Below are 18,607 nucleotides of genomic sequence, written 5' to 3'. Positions count from 1 at the left end.
TGTTTCTCCTCCCTTGACTTCCATTCTCTTGCCTTGCTTCCCTTTTGATTATCCAGGCCTCTCATGCTAAAATCATCCCTCTGGCCCTGAATAAATCCCTGCACTGGTTTCCTGAGTGCTTCTGGATCCAAGTACAACAGAAATCACCAATGAGGGCCTCTAGATATTGTTGGACTATGACTCCATAGACCATGCTGGCTATCCCTGTGGTACAGTGTTTACTAAACATGGGTCTCCTGCTGTTTTTGGATTCCAACTCCCATCATTCCTAGCTAGCAGGACCAATTGCCAGGGATTATGGGAACTGTAGTTCAAAAACAGCTGGAGACCCAAGTTTGAGAAATGCTGCTATAGTACAAACTCCTTGTCCTTGCTTTCAAAGACTTCCATACCCTTGTCCCTCATCTCCCCAGTCTTATTCTCAATACACCCCTCCTCTGACCTTCACTCCTTGATCTCTACTACCACCAGTTGCTAAAAGGTCTCCTGCCTCTTCAAAACTCTGTTATTTCTCCCCGCTACCATTCCACACTTCAAAATGATGGACGTTTTACTAGCAAATGTAATACCACCCATCAGGGTCTCTCTCTCTCCCCCCCGCCCCATATTTTTTAGACATTTTTCTTCTGTGTTATTTTTGATGATTGGAAATAGCAGTAAGCCCCAGCTACCCTTTCTCTGCCACAAAGGAGGTCAGGAACTCTCGGAGAATTCCTTGCCCTGCTATTTCCGCTACAGGAAGCTGCCAGGCTGGCCCGTTGCTTTGTAGTTTTTGACCTAGGTTCTGCATTGAGCTGAGCATTTTTACAACCTGAGCCTTCACTTAAGCTCATGAGTGGGGTAGCCTCTCTTCAGTAGCCCAGTCATAAATGAGCCACAAGCTATGGGAAAGAAAAAGTACACAGAAGTTTTTACAACCATATAATTAGGAAATCATTAATGAGAGTATTGGAGAGATACAAAGACTTGCTAGAACAAAAGACTCCTTGGTGGCTTTCACCACATGAAGCGTTACTGCTCAAACCACTTGGAAAGAAAGGAAAATGGCTTACATATGCTGACTTGTTAAAGGACCAAGATGGAAAATGGAAATTAAGAGATTATGATGAGATAAAAGATCATTTTCAGAGTTGGTTGCTCTATCGACAATTACATGAAACATACAAAGAAGACAGCAAGAAAGGATTCAGTTATACAATATCCAAGTTTCAAAGGGAAGTGGTAGAAGGGAAAGTTAAATTATTGAAGGGTACATATAGCATCCTGCTAGAATGTGAGACAAAAGACGAAGAGGTGAAATCAGTTATGATTAAATGGGCACAAGATATAGGGCATAATATTATGTTGGAAGACTGGGAAAGGTTATGGAAAACTGACTTAAAATTTACAGATTGTTCCTTGTTGAAAGAAAATTATATGAAGGTGATGTATAGATGGTATATAACACCAGTGCAGCTAGGAAGAATGTATAAAACCAGTTCAAATGTGTGTTGGAAGTGTAAAGAAAAGGAAGGGACCTTTTACCTTATGTGGTAGGATTGTAATGAAATTTAAAAGTTTTGGGAAATGATATACAATGAATTGAAGAAAATGTTCCATCTAACATTTGTTTAAAAACCTGAAGCATTTAACTTAGGGATTGTAGGGAAAAACCTGCCAAGGAAATTGAAAAATATCTTCATGTATGCGACAACGGCGGCAAGAGTCTTAATAGCACAAAGATGGAAGAACGAGGAAATCCCGACAAAAGAACTATGGCAAGAGAAACTGATGGACTATGCAGAATTGGCAAAATTGACACATAGGCTACAGGACAAGGATAACTGTAACTTTAAAGATGAATGGGAACCTTTTACAAAGTACTTAAAGAAACAACAAAATGAACTGGACTCCTTGGCAGGTTTTGAATAAACACTCACTAACTTTTTTTTGACAATAGCTAATTAGATAAATTAAGGATCTATACAATTTTGTAACATGCAGAGAATAACATTTGTTGATAAACCAGTGAGGAGCTGAGGGAAGTCTGGGGGGGCGAGTGGAGTGGAGGTTACTTTATGGGGAGGGGAGGGGGGAAACGGGGGAGATTAAGGATGATATGTTCTTTTGATAAAATGTCTTGACAGTGGGGCTTCCAGAGGTCACACAATGCTTGACAACATCAAATGTACATATTTGCTAGCTGTTCAGAAGCACTGCTTTGCCTCTATGCACAGTTTGTCTTCTTTGTGTGATCTCAGCCAATAAGGGAGCACATTGTGAACAAAGCCCTCTCTTTGAATAAGAGGGGATAAGAGGGAACATAGTCATCTATTGCTGAAACCACCTGGCTGAAGTGCCTGTATTTCTGCAGTGGTTACAAGGAGTACCAGCCTTGTTTTATTTGGCAGTGAGCCAATGCATTTCCTTCCCTTCCACCACGAACAATTTTGCACACTGTTTCACGCTCCCTCCCAGAAGGAAGGCGCAAAAGGGAGCACCTTTTCAGAGGTCATGCTAACTTTTGCAAAGTTGAGTTCTCCTTTGCATTAGCATTTTTTCCCAAAAAGGAAACTATCATGGGGGCTACACAAGCACTGCCATAAACCTTGGTTGTTCTATTAAGGTGCCACTAAAATATCAAAGGGACAGCTTTGAAGTCATGGCATCTGTGGCCCATGCCATGGCCCACGTTATCTCACTTGCTCTGTTACAAGGGAATTACGAAGCTCCTAGACAAGGTATGAGAAACCTGGGGCCCTTTAGATGTGATTGGACTCCAACTTGCATTAGCCCCAGCTAGTATACCCAATGGCCTGGGATGATTGGGGTTTTAGTCCAGCAGTGTCTGTAGAGCCACAGATTCTGCACCCTTGTCCTAGACAAACCAGGCCCTCTCATTAAATAGAGTGCAATTTTCCTGAGAAATCCTTCCCTGGCTTAGAATGGAAACCAAATTCTAAACATGTGCAAAGAGCTCTGGAAGATGTTTTCCTGGGTACCTAAGTTTTTAAATAGGGATATTGGGCATCCTGGAAGTGCATGTTCCTGGAAACCTTGCATCCAAGACACTTATGAGCGTGCTCAGCAGTGTTCCATACAAACAGAGTCTTTGGATGCATGGTTTCCAGAGTATCTCAGATTCTTACCAGTACTCAGATGTCCTGGAAAACTACATGACCTGGGATTTCCAGCACATAGCACCCTGCCATTTTATTTAACCAGATACCAAAGGGAAAGAGAAGCCTCACAGGGAGGCCTCCTGGTTGCCTTCACTGCTAGGTATGTTCTGGGTGAAGGGAAGGTGGCACTGTGAGGACAGAGGCTCAATGGGGTTGAGAGACGCATAAAGGACTGCCAGTGTTTTAAGACCATGTAAAATGACATTTGCCTAGCACCAGCTTCATATAATATAGGCAGGTGGTTAAAAAACTATTCTATTTTCTTGTGTTTTAGTCAACACACTGTGGATGGTTTTTTGAGCTGCTTTGGAACTGCTATCATTATACTATGTATAGCAGTGTGTTGTATTCTCTGCTTTATTGAATGTGTACGTAGTGATTTTACAGCATTTATAATTAAGAATGAAAACAAAAGAGAGACACATAAAAGTCCCCTCATGCTACCAATAATTTCGTTGAGAATGCAATAGAGTTTCTGGATTTTGGAACTGTGCTTTGGGAGGAAACCAGAAACATTTTTCTGGAAGAAAAAAAACTTGCATTGCTAAACAATCCCTATACTTTTTCGCTTGGATAACTGTCCCATTGAGCTCAATGCAGTTTGCTGCCTAGTAAGTGCACTCCAGATCAGAGCTTTAAACACCCTTCACACATGAGGGGAGGACCACATGATGAAGGGGAAACAAAGCCACACCACTGCTCCTGCCACTCAAATCATACAACTTTCCTGGCCCTGCCTCCAATGTCTCTGTGTTGTGAATGTCTGCAGGAGTGAAGATTACACTAGAGGGCCCCACCTCATGTGGAAAGTCTATGAGCATAGGCTTCACCACTGTTCAATGTGTGTCCAAAGGAGCTGCATGACATTGTGTGCCCTTGGAGGCAGGGGCAGTGGTGCAGCCTAGATGCCCAATAATCACTTGTATTGCGTATTTAACATGTAAAAAGAGCTTTAGCTGAGCACAATTCTGAATCAAACTGAGAGTTTGGCCTTCTGTACCCATTTCAGCTGCAGCCTGATAGTGAAGAGTGAGTGGCAACATAGTCCGGGCGATTCTTTTCTTTCTTTGCGCAAACTGGTTTGCTTAGCTGTGCCAGAGGCTTTTAATGTGTGCAAAATGCCTGGAAGACACAGGCTGTGATTGTCACAGCCATCTTTGGAAATCTCATCTTGCAAGGATCACATCCCTGCTAAGTGCATGATTATTTTTCACCCGCTCGAGAAATCAAGAAATGCTTTAGGCAAAATGACCTTTCATGGGAAACAGAGCTTGCTGGTGTGTATGTGTAGACAGAGAGGTAAAAGCATAGCTATGGATATTTCCACCTATGTGGTTTTCACAGCGCAGTGATCAAAACGATTGTTGCAGTTTGTATAAGCATCATTATCTGCAGCTGGCTTAATGGCTCATCATCATGCTCCCCTTTCACAAGCACAGACGCTTCCCGCCTAAGAGCTAACACAAATGAGTGGAAGACCCGTGGATTGTATTTGGTGCTGGGCTGGGCTATTTCTTATACTCAGACCATATTAGTATGGAGGAGAAAAACCAGACAAATACCTTTTCCTCTCAAAGGGAAAAACAGAGATATCTGTCAATTGACTTTTCCTTAAGTAAGATGCTCCCTCCACACCCTAAACTAAGAAGAAAAAGCCTCTAAGGCTACAATCCTATACATTTGACTCAAAGTAGTATACCATGACAATCAGCGTTATTGTTCTTTATTCAAAGCACACATCAATCCTTTGGGAGATCAAGCATTACTGGGAGGCATGATCCTGATAGTGTACATCAGGTGTGTATGGAGTGTTAGGGGAGAGGATAGGGAACATGTCCTCCTTCTGAGGAAGTTTGTCCACCTTTGGTCTCTACCCTGCATTTAGCTCTCACCTGTGGCTTCCAGAAGCTGTCAGCGTATGACAGCGGTCACAGTCCAGGAATGGCTTTGATTGGCTGGCTAAACCAGGTGTGGGTAGCCAATGGTCTCAAACCCTTGGTGAGTCAGGGACTTCCCCTGCATGTGAAGACAGGCTCTGATGGATTGAGTGGACAAGGCCTATAGTGGGTCCAATGGTCAAGAAGGCAGTTTCTGCACATGATACAGAGGGTAGTGGGAAGCAGATGGGGCTTGTCAACCTGGGAAGGTAGCCCACCTTGGAGAAGGAATACTCTGCTCCTAAACCTCCGCTGTCTTGTGGGATATCTTCTGGAGAAGAAAAAGCTAAGGAGTAAACCCTACACAAATCTGGAGTAGAGTGCCTAAGACAGTTGGATGATGCCTTGTACACCTCCTTCCAGCAACTCCTGTGGCCAAGCTGGTGCTAAACTACACGAGCGAGATTGAGAACAGGGTCTTGTCATCTAGGCAGCTCAGGACGTCCATAAATACTGCATGGGCTTGTGCCCCAGAGAGATCATTTCAGTGCTGCAAACACAGCAGTTTTGACTTCACTCCCGGGGTTGCACCCCATTGTTTCTCAAGACAGATGAATGGTTGCAACAACAACAACAACAATATCCAGCCGCCACCACTGGTCATTTACAGCATCTCTGTACCTAGCAATAAGAATGCTCAGTGCTTCTGCTGACTATCTGTAGGGACATCTACAAACCTGGTGGGTGAGGACAGCAATAAGACAGTACGGCCCAAGTTCTGCAGCTCATCCTCAAAAGCAGAGGGCTAGCCCAATGCCCATGTGGCATGATTAGCTCTCTCCTTTTGATGGATAGAAGGGAATATATCCCCACTTGAAGAGAAAAATCTGTGACAGTAGAGATAGATTGCTGGCCAGGAAAGGAAACCAAGCAGGGAGATTTGCCTCCAGCCTGTCAGCTCCCCTCTTTTGGATCTCATGCCCAGCAGATCTCCTTACCCAAAAGACATGGGGGGAGCCCCAGCCCCTAGGACAGGGAAACAACTGTAGGGCAAGGCTGATCTGGAGGGACAGTAGAAACCATGTACTAACTTTTTCATGATAAAAGTTACCTGCACCCATTTTTTCTAAGTCAACCTAATTTACTGAGCCTCTGTTCCATAGCCCTTTCCTCACTCCTAAAGGAAAAAGGGGGGGGACTGATCTAGGCATTTATTACACACACCTCTGTATGTTGTAACAGGACATTACATCATAAGATCTGAAAAGAAGCAGATGGAACTGCCATCATTTTACATAATCTGATCAAGATATATTGTGGGCACTCTGTTTTTCTATTTCTTCCTCTCTCTTTCACATACAGACACCCAGGCAATGGTGAGGCCGACTACTTTTACGGGAACAAGATAATGCCACTATCGTGTAGGAGATTCTCCGGAGCAAGGAGTACCCAAGAGGGCAGGAGATAACAGAGTCATCCAGTGTAACTCTACAGATGCTATTTTGTGTGGAGCATAGATTTCAATCTCACAGAACATATTTGTTGTCCCACAGATACCTCCTGCACAATTCATGTTGGTCTCTGAGGTTTGCTATCAGTTTGTGCCACACCATCAATGGAATCCTGTTGCTTAATCAGATAGGAGCATCACTCTACCATCCTCTAATGTTAAGATTTCTGGAGGCATGTACTCTTTCCATCCATTCACATTAACTACCCATTTAACATACATGCAGAGTAGGTAAAAAGAGTACTCTCCCCACTTTCTATCTATTAACACAGAAATCCTCTAGTGTTGCATCAAGTGAAGAGATGGCTGCCTTTTGGATCACTTGCTTTCTCCCTAGGGAATACTGATAGTGTTTCTAGAGCTGACTGAATATGCTTTCTCAACAGCAATTGATGGTTGGAGATGTTTATTTAGAAAGCAGGCCACCCCTGGCCAGGGAATTGTGGGTGGAAGCTGTCATAGGAAGCTATCAGGTGACTGGTCCATCTAGGCTAGTGTCTCTGCACTAACCAGCAACAACTCAGAGAGGGTCTCTCCAAGCCATTCCTGGAGATTGAACCTAGAAGTCTCTGCATGCAAAACAGATGCTCTACCATTGAGTTTCAACCCTACAACCGGGCTACCCCTGCTGCAAGAAATGTGTGTGCATAGCCCCTCAGCATCACCCCACAATTTAATGGGGGGGGGGTTTTCTTCTTTTGACTTGTTCAGGTCTGTAGAGACATGGGGCTCACAGTGGACGCAGGCACTTTCCCTATCAAGCATTCAGTACCTTGGACAGCTCCTGTGAAACTCCCTGGTAAGTTATCTCTGCAAGGAACTAGAGACAGTGGAAGCCTTACGCTGATCAGACCTGGACTGTGGTAGAGTGCCTTTCCTTCTCAAAGCTTAACAACAACCCCACATAACTTGATGGGCACTATTACTATGTAATACAGTTCATAAGTCTGTTTACATCAGTAGCTAATACCAATTCTGCAGCATTTCAGCTGTCATAAGCCACAATAGCACCACACATATAAAGCTCTCATCAGAGGTGGATTAGGGGAGCACAACTGGTTCAGTCACACTGGGCACAGAGAGTTGGGGGCACCACAACTGTGATGCAGAAGCAAATGCGGGAGGGGGGAGAGAGACCAAATTTTGGTGTTGCACAGGGTGCTGCTGAAATTTGAGACCCCAAGGTCTGCCACTGCTCTCATATACCACTTTAACAGTCGCTGCTTCCTTAAAGGAATCCTGGGAATTGTAGCTTGTGGTTTTTTTTTTTAAAAAAAAATGAGAATATTTCAATTGAACAAACTAAAAGTGAAAGTGAATAAACCAAACAGAACCCTGTAATTTGTTGAGTGCCAAGTGTTGGTAGGAGACCCCTGTGCCCCTCACTGAGCCACAGTTTCCAGAGTGGTTTAATAACCAGTCCCACTTCATGGGGAACTCTGCAAGGTGCATATGTGGTCCTAGAGTCCCACAAAGAAAGAAGCAAATGGAAATTTAAGCATGCTGAGAATCCTCTGTTGGATATCCTTAACCCACCCCTGAACTACAATTCCCAGAGTTCACTGGGGGAGAGAATGATTATGAAACCAGCTTTTATGCAGATAAAGTTCCAGAATTTCAATGGACCCATCCAAACACATCGATGAACCCCAAGCTCAAAATCCATACCTGCTTTGGGAATCAGAAAGAAGTGCTGGGGTGAGGGCTTGTTTTTGATAGTAAAGAAAACATTACACGTACTGCAGCCGAGTACAAAAACTGTGATCTCTATAAAAAAAAAGTTAATAATGGAAAATCCAGGCATAATTCATGTTTGTAAAAGGAGGGGACAAAACCCGAGAGCTAATGAGAAGCAAATTGGCCAGAGCAAGTTTAGCAGTGGCATTCCCTTTTAATGTTCCAGCTGCCATCCTTTCTTAAAGCCATGCAGCTGTATCAAATAATGACCTGCAATTTGTAATATGGGTGTTTATTATTATTTTTTTCTTTCTATGTCCCCCCCCCCTTAAATTAATAAGGTATCTCTTGTAATAAAACTGGTCTGCTGGGAAGGTTAGCTCAATTGCACCACCCACTGGGACAAAAGCACACAGCGTTATAAACCTCAACGCAATCAGGAAGACATTCATTCTGTGTTAGAATGTCTCTCTTTACACTGCCTGTGCAGTTTGCTGCCGCCGTTCCTCTCTCCTTATCCCCACTTTGCATAAGACACAAAGGAAAATGTCTCAAGCCACCGTCATCTGTATTCTTCTATAGCTGCAAAAGGCAGGTTAAGACACAGCGTGAGAGACTGCCTCCTGGATGTATTTGGATTGAGGAATGAAAAAGGAGAGCATTTCTGCTTTTATGGGAGGGTATATACCCTCCCCCCTTTTCTTCCTCACATTACAATGAAGGGCTTAAGTGATCTAACTGCAGATCATTTTTTATTTATTGGCAAGAAGGCTTCCCTTTCTGGCTTCTGTCATCTCCAATTAGTAAACACCAACGGCTCCAGGAATATGTTGTCTGTTCCGTCACCGCAACCCACAGAATCGAGCCATTTGAGAGACAGAGCGAGTGAGCTGTGGCATGGAGAGAGCAGAAGAGAGGAAGGGAAGCAGACACGGAAGTTTACACTGTCAAACTTGGAAAACTGAAAGGACCACAAGGCATGCCTAATGAAAAAATCCTGCTCACTCTACACAGGTGGGATGCTTTCATGTCAAAAGAGCTTGCCCCTCCCAATATGTCTTGCTTCTGGACCATTTTAACACAAGTATATGTAGCATGCATCTGTAATATAACCCTCTCACCCCCCCCACCCCCCCCCGGAAAAAAAAAACCCAATGAAAGGCAAGATTTCAAGGTCACAAAGCAGGGAAGAGCTTCAAAATTAAATCCTACAGTAAGGGGAATGGTTAAAGGGCTCCTTTTTATCATCCATGTGTTGCTCTCTGGGTTAGGGATAGGGGATTCAGTTTGCATTTAAGTGCAAATTGATCTAATATGTGGACCCAAACACAGCTGCCCTTCAAAATTCATGCTTCTCCGCATTTGGCAATGCAGTTCTCCCATGAAGTAATGTGTACAAAATGTGTTATAAAGGCAATTGCCCTTTTTCATGGAGTTTGTGTCAAAGCATGCATTGGCCAAGTCTGCATAAGCCCATCCTGCCCCATTTCTCCCTCTTCCAAGTCCAAAAGGAGCCATATATTGGCAGCTAGATGTCATTCGGACACACCTAAAATGGTTGCCACTCGTATTGCGTGGCCAGGCGCTACAGCCCCAACTCCCAGGGAACATAGGAAAGGAAATAAAGACTCTGACAACATTATGGAATTAAAATTAGGCCACAACTTTATTAAACTTCTGAATGTAGGAAGACCTTGGCTTAGGTCTTGGGCTTGTATCCCTCCCAGCCCCCCAGCTGGGGGGAACTGGGGCTCATAGGGTAAATGGTATATGGGGGTGCTCTGTGAGACGTAATTGTAGGCAGGCCAGCCCAGCCCATATCCCCACACACAGGGTAGTTCACTGACAACCTTTCAGTCTATGGTCAGTGACACCTATTTATGTAACCCCCTTAAGAGGGGGACCCTGGAATCGCCGCCGCAGGGGAGTGAGTCACCACTTCAACCCCCACCCCCATTATAGGGAAGAAAAGAATAAAGGATTCCACCCATCTCAGATACATCAGATACAAGCCCACTCATCTTCTCAAGAGCTGCATGCACAAGCCCCAGCTAATTTTTTGTACTTTTCTTTTTATATATCTTTTGCTTGGGAGGGACCATGGGAAGCACTGGATCTTCCTCTCTGAGCTTTGAGAGGCAGACCTAATGTTGGATGCTGCATCTCGGCCACTGCAAAAAATATCTGTGGACCCTGCCCTGCTAATGTCAGAGCTCTGGTGTCAGTAAGGCAGAAAAGGGGACATGTTCGGGGCTGGCTAGGGAAAAATATTGGATCCTAAACTAGGGCCCAAACTATGCCAGTTTGAGCTGGCATGGTTTATTTCCTTCCCATTGAGAACAATGGGAATTATAAAAATATATATATAGAATATGGAAAAAGAGAAAGGGACACACAAGTGCTCCTGTGCTCCTACTTCTACAAAAGCCTGGCAGAGCGTTGGATGAGGTGGCTCAATGGCTTTGGTTTCCTCCACCATGCCCTTCAGGATTGCATCCATACTCACTATTATGAAAAACAAGTTACAGTACAGGAAGGGAGCATAACACTGGCCAGGCGAACATCAACAGGTCAACATACCACCTACAGTGATATAATGAAGCTGCCTTTCAAATCAGGCTCTAAATAATAGTGAGAGTTTTCCAAAATGATTTGTCAATTGTTATTTTTAAAGGATTTCACCTTCTGGGGGTGGGATTGTCTTTTATGACCGCTGGGTGAAGACCCCACTAGGCATGATAACCCAGTCGGGGGGGGGGGAGGCAGACTATGTTTAGGGCAGCTTTTCTAGCACCTCCACCTTTTGGGGGTGAGCAGCGTGGATCCTAAATAAGGCTGCTCAGTCGTGGATACCAAGACCCATCTTTCAAGAGAATGAATTACTTAGGATATTAGGATAAGCACCAAATCAACACAATCATCGATCCTGATCTTAATTCGCAAAGATGGCGATCAGAGAAGCCATGTTTGGTGGCAGATTTCATGTGCCCTCCTCAATCCCATGTAGGGGCATGTTGAAGCTAATCTGTAATTAACAGAATCTACGGAAAGTATGAAATGAAATGGCCCAGGCATAATCATCACCCTGCAGTAAGCCAGTAAGATCACCAGTGTATGTCATGGGATGCAAGCCTCTGAAAAGTCTGTATTTATTTTTTAATTATTTCGTGTTCGATTGTGTCTTGCCCATCAATCTCGTGAGCACTGCAGAACAATCTGGGGGAGGGAGTGTGGCAAAAACGATATACCTGCTGCTTGGAAGCTCAGACTACTTGCCAGAACAGGGGAACAATGTTTTCCACAATGCAGAGAGAGTCACATGTGTACAATGGAATTCATAGAATCTGAGTAGCCTGCACAATGCACATTGGTGTTGGTTTGTCCAGCCAGCTAGCACTGAAATGCTATGCATGTAACCCCATTGTGTCTGATGGGTAGGTGTGTACAGGTTTGCAACCTAAATGATCTGAGGGTAAGGGAAAGCCAGATATAGGACCTAACTGACCATCAATGCCTACAAGCAGCCACAGAGTGGTGTGCAAATTAATTACAAATCTCAAATGATTGCTGCTGTCCCAATTTATACATTGGATGTATTCTTATGGGTTTGAATATAATCCCTCCCTGATTCCCTGGGGAGTGTGGGGAGCAAGAAACTAGAGTAATCTCTAAGGAGAAGGATGCTCTTTCTTCAATTAATACAGCAAGCCATTTCTACAGAACTTTGGCAAACTCCTGCCGCGCTGTTGCTCTGATCATAAACACTGAGTGACCTAATGGGGACAGGAAGTCTCAGGAAATGCTGTGCAAGTCACAGATTTTAGGAGCTTATGCTGATCTCCTGGATTCTAGTATCTGGGGGGGAAATTGCAGCGGAGTATTTCTTTTTCTTTTTCGAGTGGTTCAGAACACTCTCAAATGAGCCAAAAAGCATTCTTCCCTGATCTGATCATATCCTGCCCCTCACATCCCCTTTTTCTCCCACCCAAATAAACAATCCTTAGTATTAAATAAATATAAAAAAGGTTGCTAATCTTCTGGCAGCAGAAACACTGAAATACCAATGGAATTGCAAAAGCGATTCTTTCTGTACAAATCCCAACTTGAGCGATTATTAAATTCTGCTTACCTATCATTCCTCCTTTAGCTTCAAGGGGAAAACATTATGTTTTTAAATTCTTGGCCTGAAATCTGTTGTGTGGCATTATGGATGCTGAAGCTTACATGTTCAGCATTCTAAGTAGGAAGACAAGTCACTCACAAAACATAAGTTGCTAGCCTTTTCTTCCCCCTCCTGTTTTGTGCAACACTTTTATCCCAAAATACATTGCAGAGCCTGTGTTCTTGGTGGGGGGGGGGAGTAAGCACTCATAGGGTCCTGCTTTAAACATTTCATGTCTAGGCTGTTCACGCACATTGTCTCTTTCGTGTTCCAAGTGGTGTGTTGTAATGCTGGAGTTAAGCTACAACTACCGTCTCCTTCATGGATCACTGCCTTGCCGTTGTGAAGGGGCTTGAATAACTCAGAGAAGCTATGAGCTATGCCTTGCAGGGCCACCCAAGTTGGACAGGTCATAGTGGAGAGTTTTGACCAAACGTGATCCACCTGGAGCAGGAACCGGCAAACCACTCCAGTATCCCTGCCAAGAAAACTCAATGGACAAAGACAACAGGCATATAAAAATTATGACGCTGGAAGATGAGCCCCTCAGGTCAGAAGGCGTCCAACATGCTACTGAGGAAGAGCTGAGGACATGTAGATTCAGAGCTGATGAAGCAGCTGGGCCAAAGCTGAAAGGCTGCTCAGTTGTGAATATAGCTGGAAGCGAAAGGAAAGTCCAATGCTGTAAAGAAAAATATTGCATAGGAACCTAAGAACCATGTAAGAACCATGAACCTTGGTAAGTTGGATGTGGTCAAAAATGAGATGGCAAGAATAAATATTGACAACAAACCATCATCTCTGCCCATTGGTCATGATGGCTGGGGCTGATGAGAGTTGGAATCCAAAAACATCCAGGGGACACAACTCTTGCTTCAACATTTAGAGGTCATTTCTAGCTGCCATAGAAAATTTGTGGCAGTGCCAGTGTTCTTCTGGGCCACCTTGCCTAGAATGTTTTGCTCTGAGGGAAGACCCTCATTATCAGTGGAGGCAAAACTCTTTAAAAGTAAGCAGGAGCAGCAATGGGGTGGTGGCAGTACCATGTATTGCGCCCATTCTGCTCTTTTCGGTGCCGGCCTTCCCAGAGAAAGCCCACCTTCCTGACATCAAAGACCATTTTCTTTTCCCCAAGCCTTTCAAACTTGACCTGTTCTCAGCCTTGTCTTCTCCATGTGTTTTCAAGCTGCATTATTTTTTATTGCTACCTTTTATTTTATTGCTAATCATTCTTAATTTGCCTTATTATGGTGTTATAAGCTGCCCAGATAACTTTTTTAATTATATGACAGGAGTAAATAAAAAGAGGAAAATCCCTAAACAAAACCCACCTTTTCTATGAAAAGTCTGACTTAACGATTAGTCCTCACCCCCATGGTGCAATCCTCTGCATGTTTACTCATAAGTAAATCCAAGTGACTTCGGTTGGCTTGCTCCCATTGTGCAACTGCATTCATTTGTATCCCCCCCTTGTCCTCCCTTTTCATGAAAACTCCTCAGGGCAGAGACCTCTTCCCCACCCACCAATACTACACTAATATATTTCAGTGCAGAGTCCAAATACCCATTGCTCCATGGTAAGGTCTATACTAGTCATTTGCAAACTGTCTGGCTTTGGGAAATCTTTTCTATCTCAACTTATCTGCCGTGGAATACCTGCCAGGAACCCCCTGCTTGTTGCAGAGGACTCTGGGGAACGTTCTAGCAGCATGGTTCATACAGCGAGCATTGCCCAAACCCATGCTACAGTGAACAACGGCAAGGGAAGATCGACAGCGGTGGCCCACCTATCCTTGCCTACCATTCTGATCTTCTCATTTAGGAAGCCTATGGAAGACAGATTGAAAGCCGTTCCTCTGTGTATTACAAGGTTTTACCAGCAACCAAGTCTAGGATAATTTACTGCTTAGCAATGTTTTCATGGTGTACCTCCACAATTTCCCAACTCACTAACCACAAAATTAACCAGAGGTCTGTTGAGCATTATTAGTCTATAGGTATCATTCTGAATGATTACTCATATTGAATGGGTGCTTAGCCAGGTGTAAGAAATGAAATCTAAGGGGCTGCAGCATGCTAAAGCAGAGAACTGCCACTTTTTATATTAATTCAACACCAGGGATTTTATACACACACCATTTCCCATCTGTATTAAACACTAACATTATCCGCTAGGTTATACATTTCTAACCACCACCACCACCCCCCAGTTAATTTTAAGAATATGAGATACCATTTTCAGCTCAGTTCTCTGGGAATACATTTTCCTGTTCACTACAGGAAAACAATTAATGAGATTCAAGGAATTTATCTATGCACTCACAGACAAGCCAAATTAACTGTATCTCTAATAATTCATTCTGCTTTTTTTTTTTTTTAAATTGACTGAAGCTTTTATCAACAGACTAGACCACTTTTTTGCCAATACTCATATAAGCAGCACTAAAGCAGAGAATTGCATCTGATTTACAGCCTCATGCTAGGCATATCTCCAAGGTGGCAAGTTCTGGAGTGATTCACCACTGGTAAGCATGCAAAGAGGTGGTGTGATTCACACTAGATGCTATAACGGGTTTCATGTTATGCTTCTAACACATGAGATCTTATACCTGTTTCAAAAGAAATATCTTTCTGGAGATGTAACACTGCCAATAGCTTAACATGGTTCAACAATGATCTTTCCAATACCTCTCGCAGAGCATAAATTCTCTGCAGTTGATCATTATATCAGCACTTAGTTCGAACTAAACTGGGTTACTACTTAATCAGGGTTTGAAACCATATTCAAATTTATGAGATTTCATATTCCAGGAGGGATGGCATAATCCCATGAACCATTTTCTGGTTTAGGAACATAGGAACCAAGTCAGAGTACTTGTCGATTTAGTGTGATCTTCTACACCAGTGATGGCCAAACTTGGCCCTCCAGCTGTTTTGGGACTACAATTCCCATCATCCTTAGCTAACAGGACCAGTGGTCAGGGATGATGGGAATTGTAGTCCCAAAACAGCTGGAGGGCCAAGTTTGGCAATCAATGTTCTACACCAACTGAAACTTCCCAGAGTTTCAGCTAGAAGACTTTCTCATCCCTACCTGACAATGCCAGGAATCAAACCACATAATGCAGTCTCTACCACTGAGCTACAACCTCTCCTGTTAGCGGTGATTAAGCAATCAAGAGTTGAATTTTCACCATCTCCTGTGTCCTGAACCCCTGGCCTACCTGGCAGCAAATCAGTACGTTAAGTCCCCAGTCCAGGATCAATCCATATGTCCAAAGTCCATACAGAAACAGAGTCTCACAAGCTGGGCAGTTCAACTGAAACAGAACCTTCGCTCTGCTGCCCTTCTGCACTTTGCATGCCTGTTGCAGCATCTGGGCCTGATGAGACATGTGACCATCACCTGTTCTAAGCCTACTCCACCTGAGTTATCACACACCTCCTTCCAGAGCTAGCGAGCCCCACCTGGCCAGTTAGGGAACTGGGCTGTGGGCCCTTGCTTGCCTCAGATTCCTAGAGCACCCCACCCTCTGCTCCCTACACCGCAGAGTCCACAAGTAAAATAGGAGATAGCAGTTGCTAGCATTCTATTTATTTATGTGAGGTTTCTTTTTTTTCATTCATGTTAATCAAGCCTGAGGATGCTGATCTTGAAAGCTTTCTGTGCAAGTACAACTTTCTCAATTCCATCGTCATTTTATTCTTTCTGGTTAGTTATCACTGCAATATTTTATCTATTTTTGATGGCAAATTACCGTTTGGGGTGAATATGCTTTCTTACAAACAGCCCAGAGAAGTTAAAAAATATACCAATAATGGGATTGGTTAACAAGACCTCCAAGCAACATGAATCAATCTCTGCTTGGAACTGATGAGCCCTGTCAATTAAAAAAAAAAAGGATTTTGCACCAAAATTACCATTTTTAATGTCATTGTCTAATTGCAATAAATCATGATTTTTAGTGGGAAATGGTTCAATGTTCTTTATCCTTCAGGCTTGTGAGTCTGAATTAATTAAGCAAAACCGTAAATGCTGATTAATCCCTTCATGGTTGACAGGAATATCAGACCAGGCTTGGGAATGTCAGACCCACAGTCAGATGTGGCCGTCCAGGCCTCTCTCTCTGTGGCTTTTGGGACTCTCTGCAGGCCAAATTTCTTCCTCAGGCTCTCCCCCTCTTCTCAGGCCACACCTAGCTCCTTAGCGGTGGTCACTGAGGAAACAGCCATAAAAGACCAAGCACCTTCAGCTAAGTCTGGAAAGCATCAGATGACCATCCATGCTCATTAGTAAGCAATTGACTTGAACAGAAGACAGCTGTCTTTTCACTTGACGCCACAAGATAGCATTTATGTTACAATAGGTGATCAGAGTAGCATTAGACCAGATTGTGCATGAGCTCAAATGGCAAGGTTACATCTGATTTAGTCCACAGAGGTTGAGGTCAATAACTGCCTGTGTTTCACTGCGAGACACTTTTCACTTCATGGGAAACCTAAGGTGGAAGCAGTTTATTCCTTCCTAATGAGGACTCATTTCCCAAAAAAGGGTTTTAATCTCTTTTGTGATGTTTAGACATAAGGAAAGCAAGGAACACCCCAGGCACATTTTCATAGAACTCAATTAAAATCTAGTTCATTTGTGCAAGAGGAGTCCCTGTAACTTAATCATTAATAAAACCCAAGATCCCACCTGTATTAGACCTGTGTTTCGCTTGGGTCTGAGGGATTGCTACTGACTAAAATGTTTGATGCGATATGGATTTGCAAGTATCATATATGCCTTTGTGCTGTATATCAATGCCATGATATTGATAATAAGGGATTTGCTGGCTATTTACCACTGACATTTTCAGAAGCTGCTTTGTAATCCACAATGATCTCCCCCTGTATTACATTCCTTTTTGTAAACTAGGCTTCCAGGGTTTTACAAAGAAAGGCACTGTATTGTACAACCTGACATTTGGATGCTTTCTCAAGAGATATTAAGAACTTAACATCTTTATTCCACACTTCTGCCAGAGTAGATTAAAAACTATAGAAGGACATCTTTTATTAGAGTCTGGTTAATCTCCAAAAGTTCATGAGTTCATTTATTCAAAAAACCATACAGATGCTTCTTGGAAACTTCTCCAAAAACTACAAGCCTCTTGAATCTAGCAAAATTGCTATAAAGACCTACAGAAGAAGCAGGTATTCAGCTGACATTTTCTGCTTTTGCCGTTTCTTGTTCAGTCATAAATGCATCTTGAACAACACAACCAAAAGTGTTTGATTGAACTTGAGCAAATTCAATGGATGGCATCCCGCAGCTGCAGAGCTTTCAAATTGAAAATAGAGATTTCACTGGGGTAGAAAATGACTAAATTACGTAAAAACGCACCTGCTTTTCATCCAGGTCATTGTCACTGTTTCCTATGGCTAGTGCTATGACACCATTTCTCCCTGGCTGCTGTTGATGCTTTGTCCTTCCTGACTCTGTCACATGAACCCATATTCCAATCAGGATTCACATAGTGAATGTGATGACCTCATGGTGAAATGTATCCAGTCAGATTTGGGCTACATTATGATGTCATTGAGAGCAACAGGGTGGCAACTGAGAGACAATATTGTTGTTTTTATCAGTCACATAGGCAAGTCCAATTAGCTAAAAAAAGGGGGGGTGAAAAATTAAAGCATTTCTTGATAATGGCAATAATTTTCATGAGCAACTTTATCCAAGCCCTGCTTGTATTGAATCAGTGCAGCCTAATTTAAATTTTCCATGCTTCCTCTCATGGTTTTCTTTTGCTCATGAAATGTTAAAATGGAATGGAGGGAGAGAATCGTGTGGGAATTAAAACTTAAAGAGAGAGTTTGATTTGAAGGATACATGAATATAATATTCTTGGCCCGATCTCATTTTTATTGCTAACACACTTCTACCTGTCTATTAGCCCATTAGCAATATTAAAAGCTTACAAAAAACCTATTCAATGCAACATTTAAATGGCCTTGGAAGACATCGAGAATGTGTTGAATTTAGATGTTTGAAGAGAACCAGAGCATCTAAGGAGTTGGATTTAATTCATAAGAGCATCAGTGCTGGATCAAACCAAAGTTTTATCCAGTCCAACAAGATTCCCTGTGTATTGGCAATGCAGTTTTTACACCAGAACTAGACTGGACACAAAGGTGATTTGAAAATTATTGTATTGGCCATTGACCTGTTTGC

General features: G+C 43.0%; 2 long non-coding RNA genes across 4 annotated transcripts in view; one reads left to right on the top strand and one right to left on the bottom strand.

Moving 5' to 3' along the window:
- Positions 1 to 9,349, top strand: part of LOC307215993 — a 21,486-nt gene extending 12,137 nt beyond the window's left edge. Inside the window, exons 2-4 of one of the 3 annotated variants that reach the window (XR_013838858.1) lie at positions 6,592 to 6,779; positions 7,260 to 7,347; positions 9,030 to 9,349. This is a non-coding gene — a long non-coding RNA (uncharacterized lncRNA). Of the gene's footprint in view, positions 1 to 5,837; positions 6,780 to 7,259; positions 7,348 to 8,995 lie in introns of those variants that run through there. The other 2 variants (XR_013838859.1, XR_013838860.1) reach the window with 2 other exon arrangements.
- Positions 8,965 to 18,607, bottom strand: LOC307215999. The gene is made up of 2 exons (XR_013838866.1): positions 17,774 to 18,607; positions 8,965 to 9,115 (listed from the first exon to the last, which is right to left on the bottom strand). It is a non-coding gene; the product is annotated as an uncharacterized lncRNA (long non-coding RNA).

This window comes from Podarcis cretensis, assembly GCF_951804945.1.
Source record: "Podarcis cretensis genome assembly, chromosome: 5".
Taxonomy (NCBI): Eukaryota; Metazoa; Chordata; class Lepidosauria; order Squamata; family Lacertidae; genus Podarcis; species Podarcis cretensis.
This window is presented reverse-complemented; position numbering and strand designations above follow the sequence as displayed.